At 43.2% G+C, this 25,188-nt stretch overlaps 1 protein-coding gene across 22 annotated transcripts in view; it reads left to right on the forward strand.

Annotated features, from left to right (window-relative positions):
• ZNF331 (zinc finger protein 331) overlaps nt 1-25,188 on the forward strand; it is a 62,029-nt gene that overhangs the window by 8,271 nt on the left and 28,570 nt on the right. For 5 of the 22 annotated variants that reach the window (XM_078360845.1, XM_078360835.1, XM_054250622.2 and 2 more), the window contains exons 1-2: nt 15,347-15,447; nt 16,840-16,906. The gene's annotated coding sequence lies outside the window, so the exon portion shown is untranslated. Of the gene's footprint in view, nt 1-5,763; nt 5,906-9,964; nt 10,028-10,778; nt 10,863-14,945; nt 15,136-15,346; nt 15,448-15,849; nt 16,181-16,839; nt 16,907-25,188 lie in introns of those variants that run through there. The other 17 variants (XM_078360848.1, XM_078360849.1, XM_017967941.4 and 14 more) reach the window with 10 other exon arrangements.

Consider the following 25,188-nt stretch of genomic DNA (forward strand, 5'->3'; position numbering starts at 1 on the left):
CCATCATGGCTTGAAGGACAAGATCAGAAGTAAAATTCACACTCCTGTCAAGACATAAAAGGATGTAGCCTCAAGACAACTGTTGGTATTTACAGGGCCTCGCTTGGTGTTTCAGTCATTTTTGCCAGTCAGTGCTCCGACTCACATGGAAATATATGTCTGTGTGCATGAGCATTGGCATCAGCGGGGTAACCGGGCCTCACGTGTGAATAGAAGACGCACTTGCATGGGGTTCATCTGCTTGCTCTGTCCGCATAATTGTGACAAGTGTGCGAGGATCCTGGGGGCAATGGGGCCCATGCAGGGTGACCATCCATATAGAGAGAGACACCTACGCAGTCTACAACCCCAGTTAATGCACTGTAGACCCCAGGAGTTTCTGAAACACTCTGATCCCAGTGCCCTCTTATTTCTGATTGTTATAGAAATGGCCTGAGGGCAGATGTGCCTTATGAGGTGTTTCCTAATGTAGGCTGTCCACCTGGAAAGACCCTGGCTTTTCATTCTTATCCCCCTTTTCCCCCTAAACCAACATCCTTCTGAAAAAGCATCCCTTGAGAGGAAGAATCATTTACCCATCTTAAAATCAAGATTCAAGTCAGTTACATCTTATTCATTAAATGATTAGTGTTTACAAGACAGGACTATTTACTTTCCTTGCCCCAAAATATTCTCACAGTAACAACTTATCCCAGTCATTCTTTCCAAGGAGGTTCGAGAGGGTTCATACAGGTATATCCCTCAATGTACTCCCCATTGCCCAAGTCTTCTCCTGAAAGTCATTCATGTACCCGTTTGGCAAATTGGGTAGCTCTTTCTGTGTGCTCTGCTCTTCTAAGAATCTGATGGTAAAGAAAAATACCTCCTGGAGGCTGGGCATGATAGCTCACAGCTGTAATCCCAGCACTTTGGGAGGCCGAGGTAGACGGATCACCTGAGGTCAGGAGCTGAAGACCAGCCTGACCAACATGGAGAAACCCTGTCTCTACTAAAAATACAAAATTAGCCAGGTATGGTGGTGCATGCCTGTAATCCCAGCTACTCAGGAAGCTGAGGCAGGAGAATCACTTGAAACCAGGAGACAGAGGTTGCGGTGAACCGAGATCGCACCATTGCACTCCAGCCTGGGCAACAAGAGCAAAATTCCGTCTCAAAAAAGAAAAATACCTCCTGGAGCTTAACGTTAGTGCTTTATATTAGAGTGTGGTTTGGTGAGGAAAGGATTCGTTTTTAAGTGGAACCCCACACCACCTGTCTTTATCTTTTCTCTAGGCCTGATTTTCATATCACAGCAAGAAAGTATATGGCTTGACGACGTGACAAGGTTGTCAGCTTTGTGAGGCTTTCAAGAGGAGTTTGAGCAAGCTTCTGTGTCACCAAAGGTGTAAATGTTTTCCAAGTAATCAATACATTGCAGTCTGTTCTGTTTACTACTTTCTCTTTGAAGCTGACGGCTTTGCGGTTTGTTTTTCCGCTTGCTATGTGTGCACTGAGAAGCAATGTGGTTTGATTTTGAATGAAGTTCTGGATCTAAGACAGATGTTGGCAAATTTTTTCCGTTTAAAGGTTCAGTAAATACTGTGATTTATGGGCTACACATAGTTCTGTATTTTTCTTCTTTTTATTTATTTATTTATTTGGATCGTTGGTTTTATTTATTAAAATGACATCCTTTATTTTTTATTTTTATTTGAAAGATAAATTATGTGCTTATGTACAAGGTTATGTTTTGATTCATGTATGCCTTGTGGAGTGATGAAATGAAATAACATATCCTTCACCTTACTAGCTATTATTTTTGTGATCAGAACATTTAACATATACTCTCTCAGCAATTATCAAACATACATTGTTATTCATTGTAGTCACCAGGTTGTAAAATAGATATAGAGAATTTTATTCTTCCAGTCGAACTAAACCTTTATAGCCATTCATGTCCCTGTTCCCACTCCTGTCCCAGCCTCTGGTAACCAGCATTCCACTCTGTGCTTCTATTACTTCAGCTTTTTTTTTTTTTTTTGTGAGACAGAGTTTCACTCTTGTTACCCAGGCTGGAGTGCAATGGCACGATCTCGGCTCACCGCAACCTCTGCCTTCTGGGTTCAAGCAATTCTCCTGCCTCAGCCTCCTGAGTAGCTGGGACTGCAGACATGTGCCACCATGCCCAGCTAATTTTTGTATTTTTAGTAGTGACGGTGTTTCACCTTTTTTGACCAGAATGGTCTCAATCTCTTGACCTCGTGATCCACCTCCCTCGGCCTCCCAGAGTGCTGGGATTATAGGCGGGAGCCACCGCGCCAGGCCCTACTTCAGCTTTTTGACACTCCACAAATAGTTGAGATAATGTAAGTTTGCCTTTCTATGCCTGGCTTATTTCACTTAATGTAATATCCTCTTGGTTCACCCATGTTATCACAAATGACTGGATTTTCTTGTTTTTTAAGGCTGAGTAGTATTTCATTGTGATACATACCACATTTTCTTTATCCATTCCTCTACTGGTTGACACTTGGGTATTGTGAGTGATACTGCAGTAACGTGGAAGTATTCCTTCCTCTATAAGTTTTTGAAAGAGTTTCAAAACTTATTTGGTATTTTGTGAATATTTGGTAGAATACAGCAATGAAGCTGTCGTCAAGTCCTGGGCCGTTCTTTGATCAGAGATTTTGCATTCTTTATTCTGTCTTTTTACTCATTAGTGATTGGATTTTTCTGTTTCTTCATGATTCAGTCTTGGGAGGTTGTGTGTTTCTAGGAATTAATCTTCTGGGTTATCTAATTTTTTTGGCATCTAATTGTTCATTATAGTCTCTCGTGATCCTTTGTATTTCTGTGGCATGAGTTGTAATGTCTCCATTTTCATTTCTGACTTCATTGATTTTTGAGTCTTTCCTCTTTTTGCCTTTTGTTCTTTTTTTTTTTCAGCCCTCCCTTCTCCTGTCTTTGTTAGTCTTGTGGTTTTTCAATCTTGTTTATCTTTTCAAAAAGTCAACTCTTAGTTTTGTTAATCTTCCCATATTGTTTCTCTGGTCTCTATTTTTACTCTGATCTTTATTATTTCCTTTCATTAACTGAGGTTCATTTGTTCTTGTTCGAGTTCCTTGAGAAGTAATGTTTGAGATCTTTCTCCTTTCTTGATGAAAGTGTTTATTCCTATAAACCTCCCTCCTAGAACTGCTTTCCCTGCATTCCTTAAGATTTGGTTATTGTTTCCTTTTACATTTATTTCAAAGTATATTTTTCTTTTTTTTTTTTTTTTTTTTTGAGATGGAGTTTCACTCTTGTTACTCAGGCTGGAGTGCAATGGCGCGATCTCGGCTCACTGCAACCTCCGCCTCCTGGGTTCAGGCAATTCTCCTGCCTCGGCCTCCTGAGTAGCTGGGCCTACAGGCGCACGCCACCATGCCCAGCTAATTTTTTGTATTTTTAGTAGAGACGGGGTTTCACCATGTTGACCAGGATGGTCTCAATCTCTTGACCTCATGATCCATCCACCTCATCCTCCCAAAGTGCTGGGATTACAGGCGTGAGCCACCGCACCCAGCCTCAAAATATTTTTTAATTAAACTTCTAATTTCTTCCTTGACCTATTGGTTACTTAGTTTCACGTTGTTTAATTTTCATATATTTGTGAATTCACCTGACTTCCTCCTGTTGTTGATTTCTAGCTTGATACCACTGTGGTTGAAAAAGGTGCTTGATAGGATTTCAGTTGCCTTACATTTCTTAAGACTTGTTCTTTGGCCAAATATGTTTATCTGTCCTGGAGAATGTTTTATGTATGCTTGAGAAGAATATGTATTCTGCTATTATTGGATGGGATGCTCTGTATACGTCTGATAGGTCCACTTGGTCTAAAGTAAAATTTAATTCCAGTGTTTTCTTATTGATTTTCTGCTGATTAAGCTTTCCTTTGTTGAAAGTAGGATTTGAAGTTCCCTTCTATTATTGTATTGCAGTCTGTCTGACCCTTCGGATCTCTTATTGTGTGCTTTGTATATTGATATGATCCAATGTTGGGTACATACATGTTTATGACTGATACATCTCCTTCATAAATCGATCCATTTATAATTCTGTAATGACTTTTTTTGGCTCATACTTTTAAATTCTGTTTTGTCTGATAAAAGTACAATTGACCGTTGAACAACATGGGGGCTGGGGTGACAACTCTCCATGTAGTCAAAACTCCACGTATGACTTTCGACTCCCTAAACATTTAATAGACTACTGTTGAATGGAAGCCTTATTAATTACATAAGGTCAATGAACACATACATTGAATGGTATATGCATTATATGCAATACTCGTACAATAAAGCGAGCTAGAGAAAAGAAAACGATGTTGCTAAGAAAATCATAAGGAAAATACACTGAGCATGGAGGCTCACTCCTGTAATCCCAGCGCTTTGGGAGGCTGAGGTGGCTGGATCACTTGAGGTCAGGAGTTCGAGACCAGCCTAGTAAAACACTGTCTCTACTAAAAATACAAAAATCAGGTGGGCATTGTGGCAGGCACCTGTAATCCCAGCTGCTCGGGAGGCTGAAGCAGAATTGCTTGAATCCAGTAGGTGGAGGTTGCAGTGAGCCAAGATTGTACCACTGCACTCTACCCAAGGTGACAGAGTGAGACTCCATCTCAAAGAAGAAGAAAGAAAGAAAATACAGTTACAGTGCTGTGTTTGTCAATGCCATGCATTTACATAGTCCGTTTGCAACATGAGTTATTTGTCTAAAATGACACACAACCACAGCTGCAGTCAGTCTACAGCACATATCAAGCGATTCAAGTTTTTCTTATAATGTCATAACTATTTTTTGCTTCTTTGGAGCACTTCCAGCATCACTAGTGGCGCTTCATCTGGGTCCCATGGTGTTATTCAAGGTTTACAGTATTGCAATTACAATACACAAGAGGCCTGGCACAGTGGCTCACACCTGTAATTCCAGCATTTTGGGAGGCTGAGGTGGGCAGATTACAAGGTCAGGAGTTCGAGACCAACCTGGCCAACCTGGTGAAACCCTGTCTCTACTAAAAATACCAACATTAGCTGACTGTGGTGGCGTGCGCCTGTAATCCCAAATACTCGGGTGGCTGAGGCAGGAGAGTTGCTTCAACCTGCGAGGCAGAGGTTGCAGAGGGCTGAGATCACACCACTGCACTCCAGCCTGGGCGACAGAGCAAGACTCTGTCTCATAAAAGTAAATAAATAAATAAATAAATAACACAAGAACTAGAAGAGATCACTTTTTCCTGCAATACACAATTTACTGGGAAGATGAACTGCTCACAGGGAGATGACTAGCATCTCACAGCGTTTTAAGCACATATTCACAATACTTGAGCTCACTACAATAGCAACACGAGGTGACTATGAAATTGTTACAGTGAATTTTATGCAATTACAATTTAATATTGCATCTTTCATTTGTTTACATTTCTGTCTACTAGGAATGGTGTCATGTACAGTTTGTGTGCCTATGTTTTGATAAATTTTAAGTATAATTTGTGTATGTTTTATGGTAGCAGATGAAAAAATAGACTTGTATCTAACATTATGCATTCATGACATAACCTAACTTTTTGATATTTGTAAATGGACCCATGTACTTCAAACCCATGTTGTTCAGTGGTTGACTATATAGTTACCCCTGCTCTCTTTTGTTTCCATTTGTGGGGAATATCTTCTTCCATTCCCTTATTTTTGTCTATGTCTGTGTATATGTGTGTGTTTTTCTTTTTTGTTTTATATTTTGAAACAGGGTCTCTCACTCTGTAGCCAAGGCTGGAGTGCAGTGGCACGATCAGGGCCCACTGTAGCCTCTTGACCTCCTGGACTCAAGTGATCCTCCCACCTCAGCCTCCTGAGTAGCCGAGACCACAGGCATTTGTCACCACACCCAGGTAATTTTCTTTTTATTTTTTCTTGAGACTGGGTCTCCCTGTGTTGCCCAGGCTAGTCTCAAACATCTGGGCTCAAGTGATCCTCCCAATTTGGCTTCCCAAAGTGCTGGAATTATAGGTGTGAGCCACCGCTCCCATTCGTCTACATGCATTCTTAAGGCTAAAGTGAGTCTCTTGTAGGCGTCATACTGTTGGATCTTGTGTTTTTATTTATTCAGCTACTGAATAATTGGAGGTTATTGGAGGTTTTGACTATTGGAGGTTATTGGTCTTCTGATTGGAGGTTTTACCATTTACATTTGAAATAATTAAGTATCGGTAGATAAGGATTGACCTTGGCCATTTTGCTAATTCCTTACTTACTGTTTCATATGTCTCTTAATCCTTCCTTCCAATTCTTGTTGATATACCCTATGATCTATTGCATTTTCGTAGTGGTATGTTTTGAGCCTTTATTTTTTATGTATCTACTGGATTTTTTTCTTTATAACTGTTATGGAACCTATTAAAACATCTTATCTGATTTAGACTGATTTTGACTTTGAAAACTTTGTAATTTAACTTTCTTACTAGAGTTTAAGGTGATTAACATACCACCATTACCTTATTAGAGTGTTGTGAATATGACTGTGGATTTACCATTCCTGATGAGTTTTAGACTCCTACAATTTTGTGTTATTTGATGTTTTTTTCCTTTCAACTTGAAGAACTTGAGTATTTTTGGTAATGTGGATCATGTGGTAATGAAGTCTCTCAACTTTGTCTTGGAATATCTCTCTCTCCTTCATTTCTTCTTCTTCTTTTTTTTTTTTTTTTTTTTTTTTGAGATGGAGTCTCACTCTGTCATCCAGGCTGGAGTGCAATGGCACGGTCTCCGCTCACTGCAACCTCCTCCTCCTGGGTTCAAGTGATCCTGCTGCCTCAGTCTCCCAAGTAGACTGCGGATTACAGGTGCACACCGCAACACCCAGCTAATTTTTGTATTTTTAGCAGAGATGAGGTTTCATCATGTTGGCCAGGCTGATCTCAAACTCCTAACCTCCGCTGACCCAACTACCTCAGCCTGAGCCACCACGACTGACCTTCTTTCACCATTGTGAATATATCATGCCACTCCCTCTTGGCTAAAAAGGTTTCTGTTGAGAAGTCTGAGAGCCTTATGGAAATTTTCTGATTTGTAACGAGTCTCTTACTATTGCTGCCTTCAAGATTCTCTCTTTGACAACTTCTGATAATGTGTCTCAGAATATTCTTTCCTTATGCTGATCTTCCTTGAAGTCCTTTCAGTTTCATGGACTGGATGTCCAAATCTCTGCCAAGATTTGGCAAATTTTTACCCAGTGTTTCTTTATCTCTCTGCATCTTTCTCTCTCTCTCTTCTCACTCTTTCACTCCCATAATTCATATATTCATATATTTGATTGTATTCCATAGGTCCCCTATGGTTTCTTCACTCTTTTTGACCTTTTTTCTTTTTGTTCTTCTAATTGGCTAATTTCATATGACCTGTCTTCGAGTTCACTACTTGTTTCTTTTGTGTGATTGACTCTGCTATTCAAGCTCTTTTGAATTTTTGCGTGAGCCGTTGTACTCATCAGCTCTAGGATTTCTGTTTGCGTCTTCTTGACGGTTCTGTTTTTATTTCATAGACGCCCACGACGCAGTGGTGTCATGTTGGCCTCATTCTTTGTTTCCTGTGTAGCCTTGCATTTGGTGTCTGCACATTGATGTAGCAAACTTCTCTTCCAGTCCTTGCAGGCTACATCAGCATGCTAATGCCTACTCCCTCTAGGTACCAGGCCGATGGGGTTGCTTCCCAGACTGCAGCTGAGTCAGATTGGAGCTGGGTCCACAGTGGGTTTCATGGTTGACAGCCTTGCTACCAGGACTCTCCGGAATATGAATTTTCTGTCATTTCTGAGTTGACTCCAGTGGGTTCATAAACGTGGTCCTAGGGCTGGTGCTGGGATGAGGGTCCACTTCAGGGTCCATAAGTGGCATCTGTTACCAGATATGCAGAATGGCATGGCTTCCTTTGTGTCTCTAAGTGGGCTCCCATTGGATCACTGGGCAAGCAGTACTGCCACACTCTGCAGCTGAAACAGACTGGAACCAAGTTATATGGCTGCTTCATGGTCCACAGCATAGACCAAAGTATTCAGGCTTGTCCCTGAGGAACAGCTAGGCATGTATGTCTCTTGATAGATTCCTGGGCTGGAAACCCTACTTTCACAGCACAGTTGAGAATGGCCAGAGCCAGTTTCTACTGCTGATTCAAGTACCACAGTGGGACCAGGTTCAGCAGGTCAACCTACAGGGGAACTAACAGGCCCCCCACTGTCTAGTTCTCCGTACAGACAGAGTTGCTCCCAGACTGCAACTGATTGGGACTGGGACACAGATTCAAGGAAATTTGTTTTGTTTTGTTTTTGCTTCAAGGAAATTTTAGGATCTGCAAGGATATTGACTTTGACAAGCCTGTCATGGTTACTCAGATGGGCCTTCTCCCTGAAGGTCCCATGGTGGGCAAAGCTGCCCCAGGAGAGCAACCACAGGAGGGCTTGGTCCTAGATACAGGACAACTTCAGGCTTTGCTGTGGGACTGAGGCTGTGGAGGGAGCCTGCTCCTGGGACTTGGTTAGGCATGGCTCCCTTTGGGTACTCTTGCAGGCAGAGCTGGTCTGGGACCAAAGTTGAGGCAGGTGGTTCTGAGTTGCTGGGTAATTTCAAGGTCTGTAATAGAGACTGAAATGCTAGATTGTGTGACTTTTTCTGGAGTTCTTTGCAGGTGGCTTTCAAGGAGGAACAAGGCCAAACTGTGCTGTAGTGAGTCCACAGGGTAATGGGGCTGTTTCTCAGTCTGCAGCTGAGGCAGTGATCCTTAGTTCGGCCATCTGAGTGCGGATCAGCCCTCTCAAAACAACCTTCCTGGTCTTAGGTTCCACCATAGTTTCACAAACTCCTAAATAAATCCCTAGGCTTCCACAAAACCCTTGTCTGGCAGCATAAAAGAGGATGAGTTCATGTCCTTTGCAGGGACGTGGGTGAAGCTGGAAACCATCATTGTCAGCAAACTAACACAGCAACGGAAAACCAAACACCGCATGTTCTCACTCCTAAGTGGGAGTTGAACACTGAGAACACATGGACAGGGAGGGGAGCATCACACACCGGGGCCTGTCGGAGAGTGGGGATTTAGGGGAAGGGTACCATTAAGGGAAATACCTAATGTCAATGGCGGGTTGATGGGTGCAGCAGACCACCACGGCATGTGTATAACTATGTAACAAGCCGGCACATTCTGCACATGTATCTCAGAACTTAAAGTGTTCAAAGGCCAGGCGTGGTGGCTCATGCTTGTAATCCCAGCACTTTGGGAGGCTGAGGTGGGCAGATCACGAAGTCAGGAGTTCAAAACCAGCCTGACCAACACGGTGAAACCCCATCTCTATTAAGGCATGCACCTGTAATCCCAGCTACTCAGGAGGCTAAGGCAGGAGAATCGCTTGAACCCAGGAGGAAGAGGTTGCAGTGACCCGAGACTGTGACTCCTCTTGGCTATGACAGTTTCTCAAGCTTTCCTTGTTTTTCATGACATTGACAATTTTGAGAGGTTACATATGGTTCATAGGATGCCCCTGTGTTGGAATTACTCTGGTGTTTCTTTCTTTTATTTTTTTTGAGACAGAGTCTCACTCTGTCACCCTGGCTGGAGTGCAATGGTGCGATCTCGGCTCACTGCAACTTCTGCCTCCGGGTTCAAGTGATTCTCCTGCCGCAGACTCCCAGGTAGCTGGGACTACAGGCATGCACCATCGCACCTGGGTAATTTTTGTATTTTTAGTAGAGACGGGATTTCCCAGTGTTGACCAGGCTGGGCTCGAACTCCTGACCTCATGCTCCACCTGCCTTAGGCTCCCAAAGTGCTGGGATTACAGGTGTGAGCCACCGTGCCCAGCTGCTCTGGTGTTTTTTATCTTGATTAGACTGGAGTTATGGAGTCAGGAGAAGTCAGGAAAGGATGATCACAGAGGTAAATGCTACTTTTTCACATCATAGGAAGAGAACATCCTATCAACATAACCAGTGACTGTTGAAGTTGACCTCGATCACCTAGCTGAGGTAGCATTTCTCAGTTTTTGGTTGTTGTTTTATCCCCTCCCCACCACCCTTGGTGTTTCCAGTTTTCTACACTGTAAAGTTATTTCTTTCTCCCCTCTGTATTGTGCACTTAGGAAGGACATCACTACATATACCTTATAGTTAAGGAGTGGGAAGTTATGCTGCCTCTTCCTTCTCTGTTGTTTTTACCACCCTTTAAAATGTGGAAACCATTCTTAGCTCTTTGTCTATACAGAAAAGGGTGTGGGCCAGGTTTGTCCTATGGGCCGTAGTTTCCTGAGCCTGATCTAGAGGATCAGGGTTTCATTTCTGCCTTTGCCTCTTCCTGGCTCTTAGAGCTTTATGAAGTTAGGATTGTGATAAGCATGAAACCTGTTGGCCAGGCATGGTGGGGGCTCACGTCTGTAATCCCAGAACTTTGGGAAGCCAAGGCAGGTGGGTCACCTGAGATCAGGAGTTCAAGACTAGCCTGACCAACATGGTGAAACCCCATCTCTACTAAAAATATAAAAAGTAACCAGGCATGGTGGCATGCCTGTAATCCCAACTACTCAGGAGGCTGAGGCAGGAGAATCGCTTGAACCTGGGAGAGGGAGGTGGCAGTGAGCCGAGATCCCGCCATTGCACTCCAGGTTGGGCACCAAGTTGAAACTCCATCTCAAAAAAAAAAAACAAACAATGTCTGAAGGGAGTGCATTTTTGCCTATTCTGCCATTTGAGGACACAGTTTCCATCCCTTCTACCACATCAGGACACAGGAAGAAGGCTCCATTAGGAGGACACCCCGTCAGACACCAAATCTGCAGGCACCTTGAACCTCCCAGCCTCTAAAACAGTGAGCAATACATTTCTATTGTGTATAAATTACTCAGTCTAAGATATTTTGTTGTAGAAGCCCAAATGGACTAAGACAACTGTTTAGTAGTCAAGAAATACATTGAGATAGTCCTTAGACAGGAAAAATGCATATGGCATTATATTAAGTAATACTAATTGTTATAAACAAAAATATGCATGGAAATTTTAAAGTATCTAAAAATTAACTTTAATTAGACACTTGATAAATAACATATACAATGTGTCAAACATTCTTCTGTCTGCATTACACACTCTTGATTCAGTCTACACAGGTGACTTAGCTGCATTGTTGACCTCATGATCTGACTGTATTGCTGAGACCCAGTGAAAGGTGATTCGAGATCGGGGTGACATCTTAAGTCCTAAAAGTCAGAAGTCTGAAGTGGGTCTCACTGGGCTAAAACCAGTATATGAAGACTGCGTTGCTTTTTTGAGGCTCTAGGAGGCGTTCTCTTTCATGGCCTTTCCCAGCTTCTAGAGGCTGCCCAGACTCCTTAGCTCAAGACCCCCTCCTACATCTTTTATGTTTCGACATGGAGTCTCATTCTGTCACCCGGGCTGCAGTGCATTGACACTGTCTCAGCTCACTGCAACCTCCACCTCCCAGATTCAAGCGATTCTCCTGCCTCAGCATCCTGAGTAGCTGGGATTACAGGCATGGGCCACCATGCTTGGCTAATTTTTATATTTGTTTAGTAGAGATGAGGTTTCACCATGTTGGCCAGGCTGGTCTTGAACTCTTGACCTCAAGTGATCCGCCTGCCTCAGCCTCCCAAAATGTTGGGATTACAGGCATGACCCACTGTGTCTGGCCCCATCCTACAACTTTAAACCCGGAAAAGACAAATCAAGTTGTTCCTGTATCACCTCATTCCATACCTGTTTCTGTCATCACAGCTTTCTCTTCCGAACTCCCTCATCTGCTTTCGTTTTGTTTTGTTTTTTGAGATGAAGTCACACTCTGTCCTCCAGGCTGTACCGCAATGGCGCCATCTTGGCTCACTGCAATGTCTGTCTCCTAGGTTCAAGAGATTCTCCTGCCTCAGCCTTCAGAGTAGCTATGATTACAGGCACTTGCCACCATGCCTGGCTAATTGTTGTATTTTTAGTAGAGATGGGGTTTCACCGTGTTGGCCAGGCTGGTCTCTAACTCTTGATGTCAAGTGATCTGCCTGCCTCAGCCTCCCAAAATGCTGGGGTTACAGGCATGAGCCACTGTGCCCAGCTCTATCCTACATCTTTAAACCCAGAAAAGACAAGTCAAATTGTTCTTGTATCACCTCATTCCATGCATGTTTCTGTCATCACATCCTTCTCTTCTTCGGAACTCCCTCATCTACCTTTTTTTTTTTGAGATAAAGTCTCATTCTTATCCCTCAGGCTGGAGTGCAATGGTGTGATCTTGGCTCACAGCAATTTCCGCCTCCCAGGTTCAAGTGATTCTCCTGCCTCAGCCTCCTGAATAGCTGAGATTACAGTCACCTGCCACCAAGCTGGCTAATTTTTGTATTTTTAGTAGAGACAGGGTTTCACCATGTTGGCCAGGCTGGTCTTGAACTCCTGACCTCGAGTGATAGGCCCTCCTCGGCCTCTCAAACTGCTGGGATTACAGGCATGAGCCACTGTGCCCGACAACTCCCTCATCTACTTTTAAGGAACTTGGTAATTGCAGCAGGCCCACCTGGATAATTCAGGGTAATCTCCCTATCTTAAGGATGGCTGGTTAGCAATTTAAGTCCATCTACAACCTTATTTCTCTTGCCTAATATAGTCCCAGGTTCCAGATGTAGGATGTGGATATATTCTGCCTACCACAGGGCTGTCCATCAAATTTTCCTTAGTAACTAGAATGTACTTACCCCCTTATAACAATGGTCCTTTTTCCTTGTTTATCTATTTTTTTTAAATTTGGGACTCCCTAAGATTATATATTTTATAATAGGATTATTGAAAGACTGTGACCAAAAAAGAAAATTTATCCCCTAAGAAGCACACAAAGAGGCTGGGCACGGTGGCTCATGCCTGTAATCCCAGCACTTTGGGAGGCTGAGGCGGGTGGATCACAAGATTAGGTGTTCAAGACCAGCCTGATCAACATGGTGAAACCCCATCTCTAAAAAAAAAAAAAAAGAAGAAGAAGAAGAAGCACACAAAGAAGAAATTAAAAATTACCCTTATTTATTTATTTAGACAGAATCTTGCTCTTGTCACCCAAGCTGGAATGCAGTGGTGCGATCTCAGCTCACTATAACCTCCACCTCCCGGCTCCAAGCAATCTCCTGCCTCAGCCTCCTGAGTAGTTGGGATTACAAGTGCCCACCACCATGCTCAGCTAATTTTTGTCATTTTAGTAGAGTTGGGGTTTCGCCGTGTTGGCCAAGGCTGGTCTCGAACTCCTGGCCTCAAGTGATCATCCGACCACCTTTGGGATTACAGGCGTGAGCCCCTGCAACCGGCCATAATTACCCATATTTATACCATCCAAAGATAATTCCTGTTAACAGTTAGTATGTATGTTTACTGTCCTCCTCTCCACTTCTAAGCATGTATGTGTTTCTGGATCACTGGATCCTGTTAATCATGTAAATGAGGCAAAATTCTCCAAATCATAGTTTGTAAAAGGAATCCAGCCCAACCATGGGTCACATTATATCTGTGTTCACGTAGGGAGAGGAGGGATGACAGTCATGTTTCCTCGCTTAGAAAAATTAATCATTGATGAATATTGAAAATAGTCACTGGGTAACCTACAAATATGGACTTTGGAAACATCCCCAAGGTTATATGTGAAAGTAACAAATATTGACCGTAACATTTCAAAGGTATATGAAATAGAATGAGATAGCACTAGTTTAAAATGTCCACTTTTTTTGTTTGTTGTTTTTTGAGACGGAGTTTTACTCTGTCACCCAGGCTGGAGTGAAGTGGTGCAATCTTGGCCCACTGCAACCTCTGCCTCCCAGGTTCAAGCTATTCTACTGACTCGGCCTCCTGAGCAGTTGGGATTCCAGCTGCCCACCACTATGTCCAGCTTATTTTTGTATCTTTAGTGGAGACGGGGTTTCACCATGTAGGCCAGGGTGGTCTGAACTCGAGACCTCAAGTGATCCACCCACCTCGGCCTCCCAAAGTGCTGGAATTACAGGTGTGAGCCACTGTGCCGGGCTAAGATTCTTTAAACGAAATTTTTTAGGTAATATCATGTCTCTGTCTCCCTAGCTAAAAGGAAATAGCAAACTTGTTACTTTTATGAAAATGGATTGAGACGTTATTGGTTTTTAATAATAACAGCTAGTTTATCTTAATTATTGTATTACTCGGTGTTTCATGTAGATGATCCCATTAAGACAGTCATACATTGTTCTATTTTTCCTGCAGTTTTACCAGTGGGGAAGTTTTACTACACTCTCAAGTTAATAACTATCAGAACTCAGCTTAGCAGCCTCAAATCAGACCACAGAGCCTGTGTTAATTTCACTAAAACATCTCTGTTCAAATTATATGTATCTTTTTCACCGATGTTTTCCACTTACTGTTTCATCAGAACTTCTTTCTCAATTAATGAGTCAGTATTATTAGCAAATGTACTCTATGTCATTGTGTAACACACCATGATTTAACCTCATTTTCCTTTATCTCCCACTGCAAGATTTTCCTTTGTAAAAATTATTCTCTGGGGATTCTGGGTAATGTCAGTGGATTACATCAGTGTTCATGTTCTGGTTGTGGTATTATATACTGCGGTCACCAGCTGCGGTAACCAGGTGAAAGGTACACACGATCTCTCCATTTTATTTCTTGTAACTACACATGAATCTACAGTCTATCTAATTAAAAGAGAAAAACATTTATAGGAAAAAAGTATTTTGTGAACATACTTCAGCATACATTTGTGTACAGCTATAGCTACTTCCTTGGCATAAATACCAAAACGTGGAATTTTGAGTCGAACTGAGACAGTGGTTAAGTACCTGCAACATCCTATAGACCCTGTGACATTCTTACTTGGAAAGAGAGCGTGACTAATGGGGCATAACTGCTGCCTGCACATTGTTTACAGTCCAGCAAGGAAGGAACACCGAATAGCAGCTCCGGGCAGCCTGCGGCCTGCAAAGAAATCCAGGTGACACCCCAGAGGGGCTAGGAGAGGACCCCCTTCTGAGAACAGTCATGGCTCCCTCGGCATCACCCCACTCAGAGACCAGAGGAGGTCCCAGATGGGGTGACACAGCCCCTCTCCACCCGGGAAGGTGCGTCTGCAGGGACCAGGAAGGGATGTCTGCCGGGGGCAGGAAGGGCTTAGCATGGGGCTGCCTGTGTCGGCATTGGCCAGGGAACAACCCTGAGGCCCCTGCCTGGGAACAAACTGGACTACGTTTCCCAGAGACCATTCAGGAGTACACCGCGCTGCATGCTGGGACATGGGGCTTGGGGCTCTGGTTTCCCCGAACGCGGTCCTACGTCCTGAAGCTTACCCTCTCCCAAGGCCCCAGCTTGGTCGGGCCTGAGCTGGGCATTCGCTGCCCAGGAGGAACCCAGGGATACCATCGGGGGACCACCAGGTGCGTCTGCGGCTTCGGGAGAGGCAGAGGAAGGAAAAAGGTGGGAGGGGTACGCGCACACGTGTCAGTGTGTCAGCATCTGTGCACGCACACATACGTATCGGGCTCTGTTGTGCCTGCCTCTGCGTGTCGGGCCCCATGCACACATGCGTGTCGGGGTCTGTGCGTACGCACACGCCTGTCAGGGTGTGCGTGCCCACACATGCACGTCAGCATCTCAGCACGCTATGTGTCGCGGTCTCTGTACGTGCACATACGTGTTGGGCTCTGTGCACATGCGTGCCGGGCTGTGCTGCTGCCTGTGCGCTCTGGCATCTGGGTGCGCAAGGCCCCGCCCGCGTCCGGATTGCGCATGCGCAGTGGCCACCGTGGGGGTTGGTGGCAGGACCAAGTGTGTGACGCACTTGCGTGGGAGTGTGAAGCTGACGCGGCGGCTCTGTCCCCTTAACTGTGACACGAGTGTGCGCGAGCGTCATTGGGAGCCATGGGGGCCGTGCTGGGTGCGCGTCTGCACTGGTGACGCAGCCATTGCCTCTTCGCCAGTCCGCGCAGGTGAGACTGGCGTGCGTGGCTCCAAGAGAGACGGGCACCGGGCTTCTGACGGTGACGCACTTGCTGGAGATCTGTTTTTTGGGTAACACAGCCAGGTTCTTCCCATAACTGGGGCCCCGGGGTGCTTCAGAGGCTTTGGGGTGATGCAAACTTCGTTGGCGCGTCCCCGGGACTCTGCGAGGTGAACTCTGGGGGCTCTGTGAGGGCGGTAGCCGGGATGGGTCTCCATGGCCCACGGATGCGCCTTTGCAAGGTGTCGGGTGGCCGGGCCGGCAGCATGGCCGTGCGGGGCGTTAGTGGGCGTGAGGGACGCAGATGTGTCTCGGGACAGCGTGTGCTGTGGTGAGGCTGAGCCATGCAGGCTTGTACTGGGTGAGGGTGATCGGGCCTTCTGGGTGGCGCAGGAGTGTGTGGCAGTGCGACCTGTGGCTCCAGCGTTGCTGTTGCAGCCCCTGCCTTCAGCCTCTAACCAAGGGCTACCTGCCTGAGAACAAGGGCTGCCGAGAGACGAGAGCACCTGAGCCCCGCTGGGAACTTCACCAACAAGAAGGGAGAAATAGCCATGAGGTGACACTTTGAGAGCCAGACGTGCTCTCCATGCAGGCCGCCTGAATGACAGGAGATGGTGGCCTCAGGAGTAGAATTCTTCAGACGGACAGGTCCCTGGTGTGGGAGACCGGGAAAGGGGCAGCTCCACACTTCATCATCTCATTAACCTCAGCGTGCTCTTCGGGAATCTCAGAAGCCGCATCTCGGGGCCTCGTATTTCTCATTGGTTTCGTTAGGCATGCCAGGTGTTTGCTAATGTTGCTTGTCCTCCCGAAATTCTGTTTCCCCTAGGCCAGCATCCTTCAGAAAAAGCATCCCCGAGGAGGAAGACGAATCGTTAAACATCTTAAATTTTCAGGTGAGTCTCCTTTCTTTTTTTTAAATTAAATGATACGTGTTTATAAGACAAGACCAAACATTAAATGTAGGTGACCAAGCTTTGAGTCCTGTTTCTGCCTCTTAGCTTTTTGAGCCTTCTGAAGATAGGCTTGTGAGGAGGGTGAAATGGGTGAGTGTGCATAAAACCCACAGACCAGCACCCCGGAGTGTAAGTGTGCAGTGAGTGCTGCTGTTATGTGCTAAGTCTGGATGTCTGTACATAGGAAGGTAACTGGGCTGGGTGTTCGCAGGTTCACAAAATGCACCACAACTTCAAATGGTCTAGAACTGTCATCTTAACCTGAGGGCCTTCCTTTACTCCACTCAAAACTTTAGGAGGGGCATTCTGTATATCATCCGTGTTAGTGTATTGGTCCACCACCACCACCTTAAGGAGATACTGTATAATTTCATGGCACTAAGAAGGGTGTACATGCCCCAAAGACATTTGGACCCATTGGTCTAGAATCAAAAACTGTGTTACCTTGACCACAATTACTGTTCAGGATGATGAAAGTGGTTAAGTAGCTATGCCACATTCATTTCATGAAACACTCTGCAGCTACATACAAAGAAGGAAGTTCAGTGACAGCCACAAGAAAGAAACATGCACCTGACATGATATTTGATTCTGCTAATAGTTATTAACCGGAAATGAAAGAAATGCTTCAATTGCCTAGAAATTCCATTGAATAAGACTTTTGTAAATGCCTTATCCATCATGACATTTTAATTTATTATTTAGGATTATTCATGAATCCTTGGGAAGAGAGTAGCCTGGCCACGTTTATTGAGCACATTTTTGTACCATACCGACTCCTTCATTTATCCTTTCCTTAGTCTGTTCTATCTACTCTAACGAAGAACTGTAGACTGGTGGCCGAAACGACAAACATTTGTTGCTCACAGTTCTGGAAGTCCAAGAAGAGGGCGCCAGCATAGTCAAGTTCCGATGCGGGCCCTCTGCCAGGTTGGAGACTGTCCTCCCACGGAGGAAGGAAAGTGAGAGCTCTCTCAGGTCCTTTTCTTTTTTTTTTGGACAGAAGTTTGCTCAGGCTGGAGTGCAGCGGCGTGGTGTCAGCTCACTGCAACCTCCACCTTCTGGGTTCATGCGATTCTCCTGCATCAGCCTCCTGAGTAGCTGGGATTACAGATGTGCACCACTACGCCTGGCTAAGTTTTGTATTTTTAATAGAGATGGAGTTTCGCCATGTTGTCCAGGCTGGTCTCAAACTCCTGACCTCAGGTGATTAATTAGCTGGCCTCGGTCTCCCAAAGTGCTGGGATTACAGATGTGAGCTACTGTGCCCATCCTGTAGGAGGTATTCTATGTCCTTGCCTTTGCTGGCTGCTGTACACTGCCCACATTCTTTGGTTCGTGACCCCTTCTTCCATCATCAAAGCCTGCAAAGACAGGTCAAGTCCTTTTTCAATCACATCACTCTGACCCTACTTCTCTCTTCACATGTTTCTGATCATCTTCTAATTTTGAGGGCCCACTGAGGTGACGTCGGATAATCTCTCCTATCTCAGTGTCAGTGATTGGCAATTTTAGTCCTTCTGCAAACTTCATTCCCCTTGGCCATGTAAGGTGCCAGCATTACCATACTAAGATATTTCAGAGGTAATGATTTGGCCTCACACAGGCCAGGTCAATCCATTCAGAGTTTCCTTCATGATAACAATGTACTAGCTCCCCCGTAACTATGGTTATTTTTTTTGTTTTTTGAGATGGAGTCTTACTCTGTCTCCAGGCTGGAGTGCAGTGGCGCAATCTCGGCTCACTGCAACCTCCGTCTCCTGGGTTTAAGCAATTCTTCTGCCTCAACCTCCCGAGTAGCTGGGACCACAGGTGCATGCCACCATGCCCAGTTAATTTTTATATTTTTTGTAGAGACGGGGGTTTCACCATGTTAGCCAGGATGGTCTCAATCTCTCGACCTCATGATCTGCTCACCTCAGCCTCCCAAAGTGCTGGGATTACAGGCGTGAGCCACCGCGCCTAGCCTATGGTGCTTTTTTTTTTTTTTAATGTTGTACAGTCATATTTTTTTTATGTGATTTTTTTTTTCTTACAGACAAGTTTGTGTTCTGTTGCTCATGGTTGAGTGCAGTGGCTTGATAATAGTTCACTGCAGTCTCAATCTCCTAGGCTAAAGTGATCTTCCACCTCAGCCTCTCAAGAACTTCCTGGGATTATTGGCACAAGCCACTATACCCTGCTCCCATCTTGTTACATTTCTTTGAATAGGATTAATGCAGGCCTGATCGGGGGGAAAAAAACACAGTTCTTAAGAAGCCCTTAAAGAAGAATCTCCAAATTACCCATAATTGTACCATCCAGAGATAATCATTGATTAACATTTTAAACAGGTGGCACTTTAGGAGACCAGAATGGGAGGATCACTTGAGGCCAGGAATTTGAGACCAGCCTGGGCAACAGTGAGACTCTGTCTCTACAAAAGTAAAAAATTGAAAAAAGTTGGCCAGGCGCCATGGCTCACGCCTCTTGTCCCAGCACTTTGGGAAGCTGAGGCGGGCAGATCATGAGGTCAAGAGATCGAGACCATCCTGACCAACATGGTGAAACTCCATCTCTACTAAAAATACAAAAATTAGCTGGGCATGGTGGCAGATGCCTGTAGTCCCAGCTGCTCAGGAGGCTGAGGCAGGAGAATCACTTGAACCCAGGAGGTGGAGGTTGCAGTGAGCTGAGATCGAGCCACTGCACTCCAGTGTGGCCACAAAGGGAGACTCTGTCTCAAAAAACAAAACAAAACAAAACAAAACAAAAATTAGCCAGGCATGGTGGTGCATACTTATAGTTTCAGCTACTCAGAAGGCTGAGGTGGTCTGATCACTTGAGTTTAGGAGCTCCAGGGTGCAGTGAGCCGTGATTACACCACTGCACTCTAAGCCTGGGTGACAAAGGGAGACAGTGTCAAAAAAAAAAAAAACAAGAAAAAAGCATTTGAAATGATGGTATTTATGTTTCTAGTCCTCTTCTTTGCCTTTAAGCATGTGTGTGTTTTGTTTTTGGAGTATTGAATCTTGCTAATTAATCGTAAATGAGCCAAAGACTCCAAATCTTAATTTATAAAAGGAATCCAACCCAGCCATGAGTCTCATTACACACTCATTATGTGTAATGAGGGTTAGGGTTGGGGAGCGAAGGTTTATGCCAGTGATCTTTGCCTTGCTTTGAAATATTTCTCACGTATTTCTACCTTATAGGATTAGAAATACATCATCTGAATCTAACCTATGGCACCCAATTTTCAAGAAAGACAGCCCTTTAGAATTAGGTTATAGAATTGTAATGTTTCCTTCCTGGGACATCACAGTAATGACTGGTGAACAATTAACCACTGGGTGCCTTGCAGATACAGACTTTCCGTGTAACATTAGCAAGATTATTTGTGCCAGTAACAAATATGGACTGTATGAGTAACATTTCCAAGATAGAAAAAGAATTAGATGACAGTATCGCCCGTGTATCTCCCTTATCCCATGGAACACAAGATTCAGCCTCTTGCTAATGTTCTCAAAATTGGCATCTTCTCAGATTAGAGTCGTTAAATTTGATTTTCTTATGCAGAACAATGTCTCTGTCCCCCTAGTTGCTGACGGAAAAGGAACATTTCCTCTATATTTCTTAGAATCGCTTTTGCTAATGTATTCATTTTGCTAAACAAAATGATTTCATTCTTAACATCAGACTCCAAAAGCTATTTTTGGCTAGTACTGATTACACGGACAGCAGGTTCAAGGAAGGCACATTTTACCATTAGGAAAAAAAAGGAGGAGGCCATGTGCGGTAGCTCAAACCTGTAATCCAAAGCACTTTGGGAGGCTGTGAGGCAGGAGGATCGCTTGAGCCCAGAAGTTCAAGATCAGCCTGGGCAATGTGGTGAGACTGTCTCTATTATGAATTTTCTTTTTTTTTTTTTTTTGGAGTTGGAGTCTTGTCCTATCACCCAGGCTGGAGTGCAATGGCTCGATCTCGGCTCACTGCAACCTCCACCTCCTGGGTTCAAGTGATTCTCCTACCTCAGCCTCCCGAGTAGCTGGGACCGCAGGCGTGCACCACCATGCCCAGCTCATTTTTTGTATCTTTAGTAGAGACAGGGTGTCACCATGTTGGCCAGGCTGGTCTTGAACTCCTGACCTCATGATCTCCCCGTCTCTTGGCCTCCCAAAGTGCTGGGGTTACAGGTGTGAGCCACTGCGCCTGGCCTTTATTATGAATTTTTTAATTTAAAAATAATAGAAAAATTTTTTAAAAAGAAAAAAAGGAAGATTGACTGACATGAGTTATCTTCAGTAATGACCGTATTACTATATTAATAGATTTATTAATACATATTGCCATATGAACGGTAATGCCATATTGTGATACCTTATTACCATGGTAATGAACACTGTTATCTGTGGTCTTGGCTGTACCCTTTTCGTTGGTTAATGACAGGGTCCTGGCTCTCACGTCCCACTAAGGGCCGCTGTTCTCAGGCAGTATACCCCATGGTCTATAATACCATGCTACCATATTAATACCATACTACCATATTAATACCATAGTACCATATTAATACCATGCTACCATATTAATACCATAGTACCATATTAATACCATGCTACCATATTAATACCATAGTACCATATTAATACCATGCTACCATATTGATACCATGCTACCATATTAATACCATAGTACCATATTAATACCATAGTACCATATTGATACCATGCTACCATATTAATACCATGCTACCATATTAATACCATAGTACCATATTAATACCATGCTACCATATTAATACCATGCTACCATATTAATACCATAGTACCATATTGATACCATAGTACCATATTAATACCATAGTACCATATTAATACCATGCTACCATATTGATACCATAGTACCATATTAATACCATAGTACCATATTGATACCATAGTACCATATTAATACCATAGTACCATATTAATACCATGCTACCATATTAATACCATAGTACCATATTGATACCATGCTACCATATTAATACCATAGTACCATATTAATACCATAGTACCATATTGATACCATGCTACCATATTAATACCATAGTACCATATTAATACCATGCTACCATATTAATACCATAGTACCATATTAATACCATGCTACCATATTAATACCATGCTACCATATTAATACCATAGTACCATATTGATACCATAGTACCATATTGATACCATAGTACCATATTAATACCATGCTACCATATTGATACCATAGTACCATATTAATACCATAGTACCATATTGATACCATAGTACCATATTAATACCATAGTACCATATTAATACCATGCTACCATATTAATACCATAGTACCATATTGATACCATGCTACCATATTAATACCATAGTACCATATTAATACCATAGTACCATATTGATACCATGCTACCATATTAATACCATAGTACCATATTAATACCATGCTACCATATTAATACCATACTACCATATTAATACCATGCTACCATATTAATACCATGCTACCATATTGATACCATAGTACCATATTAATACCATAGTACCATATTGATACCATAGTACCATATTAATACCATAGTACCATATTAATACCATGCTACCATATTAATACCATACTACCATATTAATACCATGCTACCATATTAATACCATAGTACCATATTAATACCATAGTACCATATTAATACCATGCTACCATATTAATACCATAGTACCATATTGATACCATGCTACCATATTAATACCATACTACCATATTAATACCATAGTACCATATTGATACCATGCTACCATATTAATACCATAGTACCATATTAATACCATGCTACCATATTAATACCATACTACCATATTAATACCATAGTACCATATTAATACCATGCTACCATATTAATACCATGCTACCATATTAATACCATAGTACCATATTGATACCATGCTACCATATTAATACCATAGTACCATATTAATACCATGCTACCATATTAATACCATACTACCATATTAATACCATAGTACCATATTAATACCATGCTACCATATTAATACCATGCTACCATATTAATACCATGCTACCATATTAATACCATAGTACCATATTGATACCATGCTACCATATTAATACCATAGTACCATATTAATACCATAGTACCATATTGATACCATGCTACCATATTAATACCATACTACCATATTAATACCATAGTACCATATTGATACCATGCTACCATATTAATACCATAGTACCATATTAATACCATACTACCATATTAATACCATGCTACCATATTAATACCATAGTACCATATTGATACCATGCTACCATATTAATACCATAGTACCATATTAATACCATGCTACCATATTAATACCATACTACCATATTAATACCATAGTACCATATTGATACCATAGTACCATATTGATACCATGCTACCATATTAATACCATGCTACCATATTAATACCATAGTACCATATTAATACCATAGTACCATATTAATACCATAGTACCATATTAATACCATAGTACCATATTGATACCATGCTACCATATTGGTACCATGCTACCATATTGATACCATACTACCATATTGATACCATACTACCATATTAATATGTTTATCACCATAATAAACATACGAGTGAGTGTTTTACGTAGATTGTCTTACTTGCCAGTTGTAACAGTCTTGCCCTGTGGTATTTTCATTCCATTTTATCAGTGATGAAACAGGCACTATGAGGTTAACTACCAGAATGCAGATTCACATCTCGACAGTCAGAGCACATGGCCTGTGTTCTTAATTTCACCAAAACATCTCTGCCCAAATTATATACACCTTTTAAATTTACCTTCTACATAACAATAAAACAAAAATTAAAAAAAAATTTACCTTCTTCACTTGGTAATTCATCATAAGAGTTTTCTCACTAAGATTTTCTCAGTTCTCAGTAAGAATATTATTAGTGTTCCATGCCACCATAGAGCAGACCATAATTTATTTCATCTGTCATCTCCTCTGAGACATTCTGTTTTTTCATTGCTAAAACAGTATTATTCTCTGGAAATTGTACATAAGATCAGGGATGGAATCTGTGTCAGTGTCCTGGCTGTGACACACTGTACTGTAGTTTTATAAGGTATCACTACTGGTGTGAGTCCGGTTAAGGATGCACCAGATCTGTCTGTATTGTTATTTCCAACTGCATGTGAACCTACAGTTATCTCCGTTTTTTAGAAAAAGAAATTACTTTCCTAGAAAAGAAATTTTCCTTGATCACCCTTTCACATACATTTGTGTATTTCTCTGTTTTCTTGGAATAAATTCCAAATGTAGAATTTTGAGTCAAAAGTAGATGTTTGTTTTCCTGTGATCCTCATTCTGAAAAATAGAAAGGAAAAAAAAAAGGCCAGGTGTGATGGCTCACGCCTGTAATCCCAGCACTTTTGAAGGGCGAGGCAGGTGGATCACGAGGTCAAGAGATCAAGACCATCCTGGTCAACATGGTGAAACCCTGTCTCTACTAAAAATACAAAAAATTAGCTGGGCATGGTGGCGCATGTCTATAATCCCAGCTACTCAGGAGGCTGAGGCAGGAGAATTGCCTGAACCCAGGAGGCGGAGGCTGCAGTGAGCCAAGATCGCGCCATTGCACTCCAGCCTGGGTAACAAGAGCGAAACTCCATCTCAAAAAAAAAAAAGAAGAAAAGAAAAAAAAATTAGACGTTCGTTAAGAGGCTGCACCGTGCCACACCCTGTGACATTTGTACTGGGAATGAGAGCATGATGAATGGGGCACAACTGCTACCTGCACATTGTTTACAGCCCAGCCAGGAAGGGACATCAAATAGCAGCTTGGGGCAGCCTGTGCTGGTGGCCTGCAGAGAATTCCAGGTGACGTCCAGAGGGGCTAGGAGGGGATACCCTTCTGAGTACAGCAAATAGCTCACCCGGCATCACCCCACTCAAAGGCCAGACAGAGTCCCAGCTGGGGTGACACCGGCCCCTCTAACATCCCCCCATGGACACTCAGTAGGCCACGCCCACCGTCACCCACACGCAGCCCTAGACCAGTCATTGATCCACACTCTGACATCTGTATTTCCATCGTCTCTGCTGCTTCCTCTGCCTTCACCTTCCAACCGTGTGGTACCTGCCTGAGAGCAGCGGCTCCTAGTGGGGGATGTGAGAGCCAGGACCCTGTTATTAACTTAACC

The sequence above is a fragment of the Callithrix jacchus genome, chromosome 22 (assembly GCF_049354715.1).
Source record: "Callithrix jacchus isolate 240 chromosome 22, calJac240_pri, whole genome shotgun sequence".
NCBI classification, from domain to species: Eukaryota; Metazoa; Chordata; class Mammalia; order Primates; family Cebidae; genus Callithrix; species Callithrix jacchus.